Below are 15,101 nucleotides of genomic sequence, written 5' to 3'. Positions count from 1 at the left end.
GGATAGTAAGTTCATGCACATGAAACCTTCCATAATAACTGACTTTCTTAGATATTGATCACTAATCTGGATGAAATAGAGAAGCCAAGGGGTTGTTCAAGACGGATTTTGCGACTGTCTCAATATGACTGTATCTGTGTGATGACTCCTTAATAGTTAGGATGTATTGATTCGAAGCATTGAAACTTGTATACCATCTTTCGGCCCATAATTCTAGGCTATGTAGGTCCTTTTGGAGTTTGGCATGCTCGTCTCTTGATTTTACCGTTCCATACAGTACTGTAGTCATCCGCAAAAAGGCATACTTAGGATTTGACAGTACCTGGTTAAGATGTTTATATGGCAAAGGAAAAGGAAGGTGTCTTGCAACATTTCTTGAGAGACTCTAGTGGCTTTCCACTGGAACATTCACCATCCACTACTACCCCATTATTCGGTTGCCGCATGATAAGACTTGAATGCAAGCATGGGTCCTGTTTTGGATACCATATGCCTGGAGTTTATGAAGCAATTTATAGTGGGGTACTGTAACTGTATCAAAGGCTGTAGAGAAATCGAGCCCAAGGATGGCAATAAATTAATACCCTTCTGTTGGGTAGTACCCTACTACATGTTAGAAATTGACACAAATGGGTCGCAACGCATACAATAATGTTATCTGAATGTACATGAACTGATTTACATTCTAACGTTTCCGTTTTTACTCTAATTTCAAATCAGTTATGTTCAGCGAAATACGCCAGAAGTCTCAGTCGAATACCAATCTCTAGCGTCTGGTTATTCCTGTCTATTGTGCATGCTCTCCATATAAGAATATGGCGCCAGAGCTTGACATGACTTATGGAATCTCTAGTCTCGTTCTTTCTTGTCCCTTGTTAAAACTGACACTGAAACGCATTATGGTAGGGGTTTCAGGTCAAAGTTTCAAATGACAGAAAAAAATTTTTTAAAAATATTTTTGGAAAATATACATAAAATGCTACCCAAATTTTTTTATTTCATCAAAATATTCTAATTAGATCCAAAGTTATGGAATTTTAAAATCCGAGATCGACATCAATAATGTAATCAAAATGCTCTATACCAGTCAATGCGTGGCATGGCACCAAAATAATTGCTTTTCAGTCATATTTGATTGACGTCATAAGCGGTATTTTCCCTTCAGAATCGCTAGTACCAATTTTAAAATTGAAATCCGCACTTTATTGTCAGCTAAAATTTATTAAAATCGTAATAATTTGAATGATAATATGTCAAATATTAATAATCTGGATGATACCTCAAGAAAGTTTTTTTATACTTAGTCGAAATTTGGCAATTTTCAGTCATCAAAACAGGTAAATCCCATTTTCTCCGGGTCAAATTGTCCGATCATGTGGTATCCACAAGCATAATAACCACAAAAATGTTAGCTATCATTTGATTGGTTCTATGTCAAGATCCCCCGGTAACTAAGGTGCGGATTCACCAATGAAGTGAGCCGTAGAAAGGAAAATCTCAGGCCGCGTGACGTCAGAGCGGTATTTTCCCGCGAGCCTCTCATGTAAACAAACGGTAATTTCGCTTACATTTCGATAATTTTTTAGCCTGAATCTTTGTAGATATTGAGATTGATATTAAACTATTGCAATACATTCGTTAGTAATGCATTTACATAAAATAGTAATTCAGAATCGTAGATTGAAGTGGGCTATATTTCAGCCGCTGGCTGTCCGATTTCACGCTAAAGTCACGTGACCTGAAACCCCTAATTATGGTACACAATTCGTGTACCAATGGTAAAATGTTTATTTTGTCTTAAATATTGGATATCAGAAGCCCATCTTTTCCCCAGTAAGATCACAACATCAATGTTGATTTAAATTGACCAATAACTGGTGTTTTCAATGTGGAAGATTTTGGATGATATTGAGTTAGAGACTTAGCCTTAGCTACCGGTACTTTAAACCTTTAAAAAAGTTACTGACTGACAATAGTAATTTGTAAGTTCAACCTTATAAGTAAGTTCTCATAAGTATTTTCTAGCCACGTAACTCAGTACAACTCAGACAGTGTCATTTCTTGTAATATAAATTGGGGTTTCCTTAATTTAAGGGAAATGCTGTGGAGTACGGTTAGGGACACATTCACAATTTAGACGGAACCAAAAATATGTAAACAAACTTAAACTTACCAAGACAACAGAATTTAGCACTTCTTACAAGGAATAGTCAACAATTCTAATATAAATACGATAACCTAACTTGTTTGTAACTTTTCTTGTAATTATTCATGTCGTTTTACAAAGAAAAGTTCGATTCTGTTGATATAAGCTAAAAAAAAAAAAAATCCCGTCTCCATAGGCGCTTTGCCGATACCTGCATCCTATCGTTTAATGTGAGAATTTGCGAGATTCAGGGGAAATAACTCCAAATGGGATCAGACCACATTTACTCGTGTTTATCTGTATCTGTATTATTATTATTATTATTATTATTATTACAGCATATTTATAGTGCGCCCTTTAATATAACATGTTCAGGGGCACTTTACAAAGTGACAATGTAAACCATACATAAACAACAAGATTATGGACATGTTAACAATTGTATACAGAGTCAGTTAAAAGCCCGATTAAATAAATGTGTTTTAAGTTGTTTTTTTAAAAGAATATAGAGATGTACAACATCTTAAACTAAATGGTAGATTATTCCATAAAACAGGTGCTTGATAACTAAAAGAGCGCTGTCCATAAGAGACTAGTTGAACAGTTTTTGGGCTTTAAAAGTAGTTTATCTGATGTACGTAATGTTCGGCCAGGTGTATAAAGTTCTAAAAGATCTGAGAGGTAAACAGGAGCTAAATTATTTAAACATTTAAAAGTAAGTAATAAAATCCTAAAATCAATTCGATATTTAACAGGTAACCAGTGTAAATTATATAAAACAGAAGTTATGTGGTCCCATTTCTTAGTTAAAGTAACAAGTCTAGCCGCAGTATTCTGTATTTTTTGTAATTTATCTATAAAGCTTTAAAGGTAAAGCAACTAAAAGTGAATTAAAGTTATCTAATCGGGAAGTGACCAGAGAATTAACAAGTGACTTAGTGTCCTCTACAGTTACACATTTACGTATTTTACCTATATTTCTGATACTAAAATAGCACAATTTACAAATATTATTTAATTGAGCTTCCATATTATAAGCATAAAACTATCAGATTGCGCCAATATTACGAGCAGAATAAGCTGAAAATATATCACAATTACCAATTACAACAGGGGGGTTATCATGTGCAAATTTACTTGATGCCTTGAGCCTAATAACAAATATTCGGTTTTATCATCATTCAATTTTAGGAAGTTCTTTGACATCCATTTTCTAATTTCACTAATACAGTTCTCAAGTTGCAATTTTGATAAATTGAAAGAAGATGGGCAATTAGGTGTAAATGAAATATATAATTGAGTATCATCGGCATACAAATGAAAGCTGAGACCATATTTTCTGACAATATCACCTAATGGTGACGTATAGAGGCTAAATAAAATCGGACCAAGGACAGAATTTTTTAATTAAAGGGGTAACATAATATTGTTTGAAAACGTTGGGAATAGTAGAGGATGATATACAAGAATTAATAATATTGGTAAAAACTGGAATAACTTCGTCTAGACAGTCCTTAAGAACAGAAGTCTTAACAGGATCTAATGAACAAGATTTAGGAGCAGACGATTTAATTAGCTTTAAAACAAAAGATTCACTAACCAAGTTAAAATTTTCTAAATAAACAGAATTTTCTTACTTATCAAAATCATGAGCGTTAAAGTCAATAATTTTATTTAAATCATCAAGTTCTGTTCGTATTTTCTGTATTTTTATTTGAAAGAAATCAGAGAATAAATTTGCAAGTTCAGTGTCATTATCATTGTCCGGGAGAATAGTACGCTCAGCATTATGGTCCAAAAGGGAATTCACAACCATATACAGGTCTTTTTGTCTGCTAACTGCTTTCGCCATTTTCTATTTTATCAGAGTAAAATTTAATTTTAGCATCTTCAATTAATTTATTCACATTGTTTTTTAAAGATTTATAAATCTGTTTATGGACATGTAGATTTGTTTTCCGCCACAGATGTTCAGCCTTATTACGGTTCCTTTTGGCTTCTAAAATAGAATCATTAAACCGCTGCGTATTGGGACGAATAGTAAATGTTTTCGTTTGAAGAGGAACAGGCGAGTCCAAAATTTCAGCAAGCTTTGAGTGATATTGGTTTGCCTTCTCTTGTATATCTTGAATAAGTTGAATGCCATTGAAATCCGAGTTCACTATTTCCGATTTAAATTTATTAGTGTCAAGTGATTTAAACCTTCGATATGTTACAGTCTTTCTTGTTGTTTGTGGTTTCTGGATCATAAGATTAAAAGTTGCCGGGAAATGATCAGATATTAATTTGTCCGAGACAGAGAGATTATCCAGTTTAATATCACATGGATTAGTTATCACCAGATCGAGAATATGTCCACCGTTATGAGTTGAAGAAGAAACATGTTGTGTGAGAGATCTATTATTCAGCATATCACGACGAAGCCCACTCAAGAGCGTCAAAGTAGGGTGTCCTCCCCCAGAAAATTTTGAAAAACAGACTGCCGGAAATGCTGTCTTACAGTATTCTGTCAGGCACCGATCGTCGAGATAAATAGATCTGACCAGATCACTAGTTTATCCGACTAGAGAACAAAATGTCAAACGAACGGACTTGCGAACCTCAACGAATTCCCCTTGTGAGTGCCAAAGTAGCGAGTCCATTTGGGACCTCGCCAAGAAAATTTTGAAAAATAGACTGTCGGAAATGCTCTACAACATGCAAGTTTATGACTGAGTGGGGATGTGGGATTTATTCACCGTAGAAGGTATTGATTACCGAAACGTATCACAAATACTTTTTTTTTATTTTCTAAAACTATTGGGGGGGGGGGGGCAAACAGAGGGCAGACCAGATTAATGGGGGGGGGGGGGGCAAATGCCCCCCCCCCCCTGGCGCCGCCACTGCGTTGGAATCATCAACATGAAAATTAAAATCCCCCCAAATAATAGTGCAACACTTAGTCATCATTAACTGGTCCAGAAATAATCCAAATTCTTCCATAAACTTTTGACACAATTTGCTATTGTGCGGGCGGTAAATTGTAACAATCCTAGTTTCCTTGAAAGAAAACTGTAGAGAACAATCCAAAATTTCAAAAGAATCAAAACCTTCATGACGGATTTTCTTACACTTAATAGATGACTTAAATATAAGTGCTACACCTCCTTCACGTGAACCACGAGGGCAATGTTGTATAGAATATCCATCAGGTACTAAAGCTGCGATGGTCGATGAATCCGAACAGTCATGTATGTATACAGGTTAGGGCAAACTCTGTCATAACACACGAAGGCGGGGGGTGGGGTGGGTTGGGTGGATCCGTCCTTATTGGTGTTTTTGAAGGGTTTCCTTGAAGCCCCCTACTGAATCGGCAGCTGCGATACTTTCACTAAGAGTGTTCCAGTCTTGCACCGTTTTTTATGAAAAATGAATTTTTGTAATTTTAGGTAGATGCACCTAACATTGAGATGTACTGATGTCCTTGTTTTTAGCTACGAGTACGATTGGGTGCCTTTCTAGCAAACTTAATTTTATTATTAATGCATATAACATCTTGAAAATAAGTTAATTTTATACTACTAGAACTTATTGAACATAGGCGCACCTCATTCTAGTGAAACAACTTTGGTTTATCTGCATATATTGTCAATAAATTAAATCAGGTGTGGTTTGTTTTTTTGGGTTTTTTTATCAAAATTGATACGGACATTCATAATTACGATGTATTATTCCTGCGCAACTCTTATCAGTTGAGTACTTTGGCTGTTGTACACGACGCTTTGCCTTCATTAAATAAAAGATGTCAAATTTAAAATGCCGGAGAGCCAGGCTATCATCGCTTCGATTTAAAAAGACATGATTTGTAAGGATTATGTGCTTAATTGTAGTTGAATGTGGCAGAAATGTTATAAATAACCATAATCAATCTTTGTTTTGATGAAAATTTTTGTCAATTTTGGTTATAAAATCCCGACGTGTTTCACGTTTACCAGGTTAAACTATATAACACCATCTCTTCTCTCGAAACACGGAGGGTTGAGAGATGAGGTTTCTTATCTAGATGCCTTTTCGGTAACAATTCAAGTGGTTGGTGCTGTATTTTTCAACGATTTTAAACAGGAAGACTAGCCTTGCCAGTTTGCGGCGGTCTTGGAGGCTGTCTAATTGCAACTTCTTTAACATAGCAGAGACACATCCATCTTGTCTAGAAGAGTAGTCCTTCAATATAAAGCGACATGCAAGGCGTTGAATTTTTTCAGGGCGTTGATGTCTTTGGTGTAATACGGATCCCAGATGACTGACCCATATTCGAGGGTAGAGCGAACAAGGACAATTTCTCAGGTTTCTCTTCAGTAACCCCAGGGAAGTACACCCCCAAAGTCAGATCCGATGTCCATTTTATGTACTATATCCACTGTCCCGACATTTAATAGATCTGATATCAAGTGTGTCCATTAATAGAAAGTGAACTGCTCAGCTAAGCACTAAGCAGATAACCGAGTATGTAAAAAGAGAAAGAGCGAGAGAGAGAGAGAGAGATTTAACGTCCACTCGACACAAACTATATATAAGGTCATTTCGGGACTAAAATATGGTTCAATTTTATTTCAATAATTCGCAGTAGTTATGGAGCCTGTTCAGGGACGCACGTGCTGCGCATGCGCGCACGTGACCTTGACCTTGCACGTGCGTGACCTTGCACTGAATGACCCCGTGACCTAGTTCGTCATGACCTTGCACTGAATGACCCCGTGACCTAGTTCGTCATGACCTTGCACTGAATGACCCCGTGACCTAATTCGTCATGACCTTGCACTGAGTGACCCGTTGCACGTGCAGTGACCTAGTTTGAGAAAGAGAGGGCGCGCGCGCGCGGGAAGAGAGAGAGAGAGAGAGAGAGAGAGAGCAGAAGGGAGAAGAAGAGAGAAGGAGAAGAAGAAGGAGGGGAAGGAAGACCAAGGGGAGACAACTCTTTTACATTGATTAAGTTGGCCCTGAAAAGGGCCGTTGGCCTCACTAGAACGTGAGGGTTCCTTAACAGGAACACTTCGGCTTTTCCGCCAAATACCTTGGCCGCTTCTGGCATTTGAGATGATGTTTCGACCTCTTATGATAGGTATTGGAAACATCTACGCCACACCAGTAGCAGACAAGGTAATCGACATCCGGCCGATTACCCCTAAACATGGGGTAATACCCCCCACAAGTCTTACAAAATCTCTTATCGTTTGTAATTCGATCCATTTTGCTAATGACATCTCTGGCTTTGACACTCCTATTTATAGCTCGGGAGGGGACGAGTCTAAGGTGTTGGGACGATACCATTTTTCACCAATCAGAATAGCATGACGTCACAAAAAACCATGACGTCACGAAAAAAACAGACACGTGATATGTTGTCGACATTTTATTGAACAAAACTTTTTATCATGACAAATCAAACTTACAAAAAAAACATATTTACAGAGCAAAAAAGCATCGACATCGTTGACCCTTCTTCTGTTCCTGTTGCAAGTTGGGAAAATGATCCCTAGCCCATTGTTCGACGAGTATATCGTTTACACGATACACGCGACCGAAAACGGAAAGGGGATATGGGGAAGGAACGTGAAATCGATGACACAGAAAATACAAGCAATAATGTCCGCACACGACACTGTCGAGTCCTTGAATCCATCTGGGTTGGTAGTCGAGTCGTTGATCTTGAACGAAACGTCGAAAGGCGTCTCCATAGATATCAGGGGGGCAACCATAGGAATCAAAGAAGGTGACGTGATTTGGCCCTTCACACACAAACACGGTCCAATGTTTGCCCGGTTGGTCTTCGTCGTCCGTGTTGATGACGTAGGCTTTGGGGTACGAGGTCGGGTGCAGTATATCCAGGTGATTACGAGCCCACACGCCTCCGAAAATGGGAGCGGGGAGATGTTTTTTTAAAGCTCGTGTCAGTTGTCGGTTGGAGAGAGCCTCACCAATCGGTGATGATTTTCCGTAAGTGGTCGATTTCCAAGACATTGTCGTATTCGGCAAACAGAACAAGACTGAGGTGATTTGTCGGGGCCGCACCGAACTTGAGTTCCAAATTCAGTGCACCTGTCTCTTTCACATGAAAGTAGTTACCGTCGGCTCCGTGGTCGTTGGTCAAATCAAAACAATACAAGTTGTACCCATTAATATAGTCGTGGAAAGGGAGGTCCAGGTCTTCTCTGGTGTTTAAGACGGCCACCCTTTTCATCAAATCCAGGTAGGGTGCGATGGCTTGTCGCTGGGGAAAGTTCACGTCGTATTCGCTCACGATTTCCCCGTGCTTGGTCAGCTTGATATTTTCCAATTGATTGTGTTCGAAATGGAACGGATTTCTGTTTTTTCTTCCGTCATAGGCCGTATTGCGCACCAACCCTACGATCAGTCTCTTCGGCAAGATTTCCTTGTCGAACAGATTACCTAGGATGTGATGAGTGCGGTTGTCGGGAATGACCATGTCTCGGACCACCACGCGATTCACCGGATACTTGGCATTGGACGATAGAAGTTGCTGTTCGATGTGTGTCCGGGTACTGGGATTCAGTGTGACGAACGGGATATTCAGGTAGGCTTTGGTGAATTCGACTTTGTAGTCTTCTGCATCGTTGCCTTCGCCGTACATCAGAAAAAATTTCGGGGATTGTTTTTCCAATTTCAATCGTACGTCCACACCGCTAAGCAGATACCGATCTTGTAGACACATGTCCAAGTGTAGACGTGACTGCAGTTCAAAGGTGCGACTGCCAACGATGACTTTCTGACGTTGTTCCAATCCTTTGTTACTCGGCGCCTGTCGTACACCGTCCACCGTGGTGGCGACGGATCTCGTGGAATCGAACTGACCGGCTGTGTCTTTTTCCCACATGACTTGTTTCGACAGGTGATCGTTTTTGGCTCCCTTACCGAAACTCAACAAATTCTCCAAGTAAGCCCGGTAGGCATAGTTTGGCAGAGAAGTGGTGACCAAGGTTTCGGCAGCTGTTCCCAAGCGTAATTTGACGTCTTTGAACAACGAATGAAACAGGTTGTTAACGGGTGCGACTTGACTGTCCGCATCCAGGTCACTCCCGTCGTTCTTGGTCACCTTCAGGGCCAGGTGCAGCGTCATGTTGGCCAAATCCATGTAATCTTTGGTGTGATTGGAAATATGAAATTCGATGGGTCCGTCGTGGTTCAAGTCGGGTGTCAACGGATACTTTCTGATATTGGTCACTTTGTGTATGGCCGTCTGCGTGTCGGGTACGCTGAACAAATTCTGCAATTCGTCTCGCGCACAGGGACAGGAATCATTGCGCATTACCTGCGTAGCCATGATCGAAGATATCTAATTTGCGTCGTTTGTGAGAAGTGACCTGTGTCTTCTTCTTCCTCTTTGGACGATGTGAAGTGGACGGGGATTGCGAGGGGTCTTTTATAGGTTCCAGGTGGGCGACCACGTTCTTGAGTGTGTCGGACATCGTGTTGGACACCGCGGGCCGAAGCGTGTCCTGAGCGACATTCTTCCAGTTCCATTTTTCCCGACCGCTGACGGCGTCGAGCACGCTCTGTCCCACTTTGGGTAACACTTGGGCCACATTCTTTTTCACGGCCGCTTTGCCGGCCGACCACAGAGTCTTTCCCACGGATTTGACGGCATTCAACAATCCCGACCATCGCCCGGCACCCCGTTGTCGCAGAATTCCCCCTCTGTACACTACCAGTCCGGCCCCTCGCTGTCTGAGCACTCCACTTTTGTACACTTGAATCATCGTCGGCGACGGAAATGAAGTTGGACCACCACCTTACCGTCGAGAAATGGCACGGCGTTTCCCGTTCCGTTCCTTATATAGAGACCAATGGAGTTTAGTCGACTGTACTTCAGGGGTAAGTATTGAATCCTGGCGGGACGATGATACAATCGTCGACTGGGAATCACGTCCAACAGGGGAGCCTGCATGTCGCCCACAATCTGAGGTGCAATAATGTCCGTGTACACGTAAAACAGATCGTAATGGATTTGAAGATTTGGGGTGTGGTGCGCGTAGTAAGGCAGGAGACTTTGGCCATCGTCGCCGGTCATTATTATGGACTGCAGGGGAATCACCATTTCGTTTCCCGACCATCCCAACATGGACACGATGGGTCCCCGCAGACGAACTTCGATTCTCGGCAATACGTCCAAGTAGAAAAGCGTCTGCACGTGATTGATTTTCAGATACACTTTATCGTTGGTGTGGTCTTTCTTGAAAGAAACGAAGGAACCTCTTTGCACGGCCCCTTGACGCATTATCTCTCGAGTTTCGTAATCGCTCTGCTGTTTCTTCTCGTGGTCGGTCATTTCCTTGTTGTTGGGATCCAAGCGGACGGGTTGATTGGCCAAATGATTGTAGATGGGAGCCAGATTCCACAAATCATCCAGTCTAGTGTTCAGGACATCCAGGATATGTCTGAGCGACTCGTAGTTGTCACTCTTGATGTGTGTTTCCATTTCGATCGATCCCTTGGCCTCTCCACCCTGGACACCCTTGAAACAATACGAGGGATCGATGCTGTGGTGTTCCCGGCATACCTTTACTTCGGGTTCTTCGCTCAAGGGCGACCAAGAATGAACGCGTAAGCCGATCGTATTGTGTCGGTGATCGATGTTGTTCCATTGGTCAGGTAACGTGATCATGGACAGTCCCACTTCCCATTCCCGATGATCGACGAGAAGGGGCGGATCCAGGTGTGTTTGATACGTGGACACGGTGTTGTCGGGATACCACGACATGGAACTGTCACTAGGGAGCGTGAGGTAAAAGGGTCGATCGTTGTTCATTGTGTTTGGTTTTCAAGGTCGGAGAAGGTAACAGGTAACCCAGGGTACTGGAGAGCAAGGCCGTCCACAACGTGGTCTGTGATCCGTCGGGTTTGAAAGCCAATTGGGACAAGGAAACACCTGCCACGACGTACACTAAAATCACTTGACAGAAAAAGACGATTTCCGCTTGGGGCACACGTTTTCCCAAGAGTGACCAATAGTGGGAGGTCGCGGATGTGGACGTGATTTCGTCTTGCATGTTGACTGAAGTGAGCGTCTCTCACTCCTATTTATACGTTTTGGAGACTGGTCCTGTCGATCCACGAATTAAAACTCGCCGGATAACCCAACCATTTCACCAACACTTTGTCTTTTTTTCTTTCGAGTACTCTTTCGATGGGAAAGATCTCGTCGTCGTTGACTTGAACCGCTTGCAATTCTTCGGGATAGAAGGTGCCTTGTATGGGTTCGCCTCTTTCGTCCAACAGCTTGTAACCGGGACCAACGTTGGGTGCGACGTTAAACGTTTCCAGAGTCCAGTTCGGCCAGTAACCTTTGTCGAAGGCACCGTGTTTCGGTAAAGCCAAACGTACGGTCGTACCGACGTCCATGGCTCTCTTTTTCTTTTTGCGGGGGCGTGGAGGTGTTGTCAACATCCATTCGTGTTCGGGACGAACGTCTTGGGGTGCCATACCGATGGTCCGATGTCGTCTGGCATTGTAAGCCCGAACCAATTCATCTAACACGTCAATGTACCGTTGTGTTTGTCGATGAGTAAAGTATCGCCACATGCGCTCTTTCAGTGTCCGCTGAAATCGTTCCACCACACTGGCCTTGGTTTCGACGTTGTGTGTCACGAAAAAATGAATTTTTTTCTTTTTCAGGTAAGCTTGCATTTTTCGATTGAGGAATTCGGTGCCTTTGTCCGTCTGAAGTCGCTGGGGTTGTCGACTTTGAAAGATGCGACGAAAGGCGTCCACCAAACTATCTCCCGTCTTGTTTTTGAGGGGCAACACCCAAGCGTACTTGGAAAACACGTCGATGACACACAGCAAGTACCTGTATCCCTCATTCTGTTTGGCCAAGGCCGACATATCGCTCAAATCGGCTTGCCACTGATGATCTATGCCGGCCACCACGGTGGGAGTCCGAGAAAATTTCTTTTTCAGTGGTTTGTGCAAGGTGTACGGCCTTTGTTGTTTCAACCATGTTTTGACTTTGTCCAAGGGCACACCGGTAGCTTTGTGGAGACCCAGGGCTCCACCAAAAGCGGCCGGGTGTTTCGGGTCGTAATAGACTTTCTTCAGCTTTCGTTCCATGTTTCTGTCGGTTTCCATGTGATCAGGCTATTTATAGTTTTTGCAAGGGGAGCCATCGGGCTCGCTTGGTAGATGTAGATCTGACTCGCCCAGTAGGTGTACTCGTAGTCGGGGTATCGGTACTGGAGATTTTCTTCTTTCTCGGGCGTCGCGGCGGAACGGGAGTCCGTGTGGGTGGCGTGGACAACACGTTCCATCGTTCTTGATTGCCAATGGCTTCGCGCGGTACGTTCGTGACTTTCAAACTTTGCATCACGCCAAACCATCCCAGTGGAGCCTGAGTATTCTTTCGCCGACGAACCAAATCGTTCACGATGTCGATGGCATTGGTGCCGGGTACGGGTACGCCATTCCGAACCAATTCCAAGTTCTCGTTCCACGACCAAGGTGTTTTCTCCTTCAGGTGTTTCAACAAAAGGCGAGCTCGATGTTGAAAGACCCGGGGGACCGACTCCAGGATGGGGGCCTCCGAGACCACGGTTGCTTCTTCTTCTTCTTTTTGTTCGGGTATGTTCTCGTCCGACAAGGGAATGACCTGCTTTCTTTTCCTTTGCATCGTTTGAAAACGTTGTAACAATTGTCCGTATCGTTGCATTTTATTTTCGTCGGTTAGTGTGGGATCGTTTAGCACGTGTTGCATGTCTTGGTAAACATTTTCGACGACCTGTTCCAGTGGATCTCGATCGTATGCGGGTTCCACTTGTCTGACTTCGATGGGTTTGACGTCGGTGGGACCGTCGAAGGGCACCAGTTTCATTTTCTTGGCGAATTTCATCTTTCGGAAAGGACCGGGCCAACCGCTTGAAAAATCCCCCTTTTTGTTGCTTCAGAAGTCGCCGACGGGTCTTCCAAGGTGTTTTAGACGTGCCCAAACGTCGTAACAAGGGGGCGTCCTTTTTCAAACGTTTGACCACGTTCTTGGTCACAGGAACGTTGCCGCGAATCAGGTTTCCAATACACTCACACACACCGTCGACGATGGGTTGAGCCTCGAGCAGAAGTGGTCGGTCTTTGGGTGCAGTGTTCAACAGGTACCGCAGTGTGTCCATGACTGAGCTCGGGGCCGTTCACCGGTTCCCTTTTTATACCTTTTCCCTTATCCCCCAAATAATCTAGATAACTCGGCAAACATAGCGTTCGCTCTTTCGCCCCTTCTTATGAAGGGATGTTTACCACCATGTTGTCATCCCAATAGTTTAGATACCAAAGGGGCTAAAGCTGGGAGGGCCATAGCGAGCAATGCACCGATGGCACCACCTTGTTGATTGAGAAGTCGCTGTTTGACGACGGGTGATGTTCGTGGATTAGTCAATTTGCGAAGCAATGCTTGATATTGTTTCAACTCCTCGGGACTCAGACCCCTTCCGCGCTGAACGTTCCGTCGAACGAATTTATTTCGTTTCTTGTTTCTTTCCTCTTGCAGTCTTTCCTTCCATCGCAGCAAGATACGAATCAACACACCCCCGAAGAACCCACGTCCTCCAGGTTTCATGATCAGAGAGAGTTTTTCGGCCGTCGGCATGTTTCTCTCGGTCAGTTGGCTCAACACTTGTCGATTTCGTTCCACCCATTTCTTGTGCTGGGCATGCAATGGTTGAATGTTACCATTCAACAAATGGTTGGCCGCCAACTTGAACCACTGCAACAATCCAAGACGTGCCCTACCCGTATTCTTGACCAACTGTCCATAAGCCATATCGGGAGTCAGATGTTGTAACTTGCGAATAAAGGACTTCAATCCTTTTATAGAACTCTTCTTTTCTCTTCGGGGTCGACGAATGATCGGCGAGGGAGACCGAGAAGGGGATCTTGTGTGGCGTGGAGGTGTGACCGGTAAGGTGAGACGTGGTGGCGTGGCCGGTAAGGGAGACATGGGGCTCCCAGGTGGTGTCAACGAGGGCAGCCATTGTCTTGTGGGTGCCCTCATTCTCGGACGAGTCTGCCTTCGTACCGTGGGGTCACGAAGGTCCGGTGCCAGGGTCGGGAACGTCGCTCTGGGAAGGATCGGAGGCGAATGTTTCCGCTGCGTATTCTTCGTACGAGCCATCGTGACTAACAGAATCAAGTCGAGTGACAGGTCCCCCTTTTATACTTTTTGAACGTAGGCGATGGGTGGTTCCTCTTGGGGTAAAATGTTGGATCTCAAACGCAAAGCTTCGGGCGTATCGGGTTTCAAATCAATGAGTAAGTAACTGCGAGGGGTACTCGTCGCATCGGCATAAGCTTCCTGCATATACTTGGAGTGGGAGGGGTACATCTGACGGGCCAACACGCCAATTTGTGAGGCGTCTCGGGGATTCTTGAACAAGACCAAATAATGGGCATTCAGGCTGATGGTACGCTGTTGCTTGTCGAACAAGTTTTGCACAATGTAAATGACACTCGTGTCGTGGTGATGACTCTTTTTCGTGAACCACTTTTGCAATATCTCCGTGTCTTCTCCCATCAAATCGTCCACGACCAAGACTTGTGGACCCTTGACTTGCTCCATCACGTCGTCAATGTCTGTCAAACCTTTGACGTAAGTGTAAGGAAAGCGATCGTAACTCCCTTGCCATTCCCCATAGGCCCACACGATGCGCTGGGGAGGGATGTCGAACAGGGACGCTTGGAGAAATTTCTGTACAAAGACCGTCTTTCCAACACCCGTTGGACCGCTGACTAACATGGTAAAGGGGTGTTTGAACGCCACATCCATCTTGCACTGTTTCCCCCCTACCCTTTTCCCCTGCCTTTTATACCTTCGCGCCCACCACAGAACAACAGACATGGAGTGAAACAAGAACAGAATTTATTTTACAAAAAATACAAACATAGCATGGCATTCAATACAAATACAAAAAACATGGCC

The 15,101-nt window shown here is 43.4% G+C and overlaps 1 protein-coding gene across 2 annotated transcripts in view; it reads right to left on the bottom strand.

The window, feature by feature from the left end:
* LOC126811394 (serine/threonine-protein kinase 33) overlaps positions 1-2,345 on the bottom strand; it is a 69,211-nt gene extending 66,866 nt beyond the window's left edge. The window contains exon 1 of one of the 2 annotated variants that reach the window (XM_050536984.2): positions 2,174-2,345. The gene's annotated coding sequence lies outside the window, so the exon portion shown is untranslated. The remainder of the gene's footprint in view (positions 1-2,173) is intronic. The other variant, XM_050536981.2, reaches the window with a different exon arrangement.
* Between the last annotated feature and the right edge of the window lie 12,756 nt (positions 2,346-15,101).

This window comes from Patella vulgata, chromosome 2 (genome assembly GCF_932274485.2).
Source record: "Patella vulgata chromosome 2, xgPatVulg1.2, whole genome shotgun sequence".
NCBI classification, from domain to species: Eukaryota; Metazoa; Mollusca; class Gastropoda; family Patellidae; genus Patella; species Patella vulgata.
Note: the sequence above shows the minus strand (reverse complement) of the source record. Positions and strands in the feature narration are given on the sequence as shown.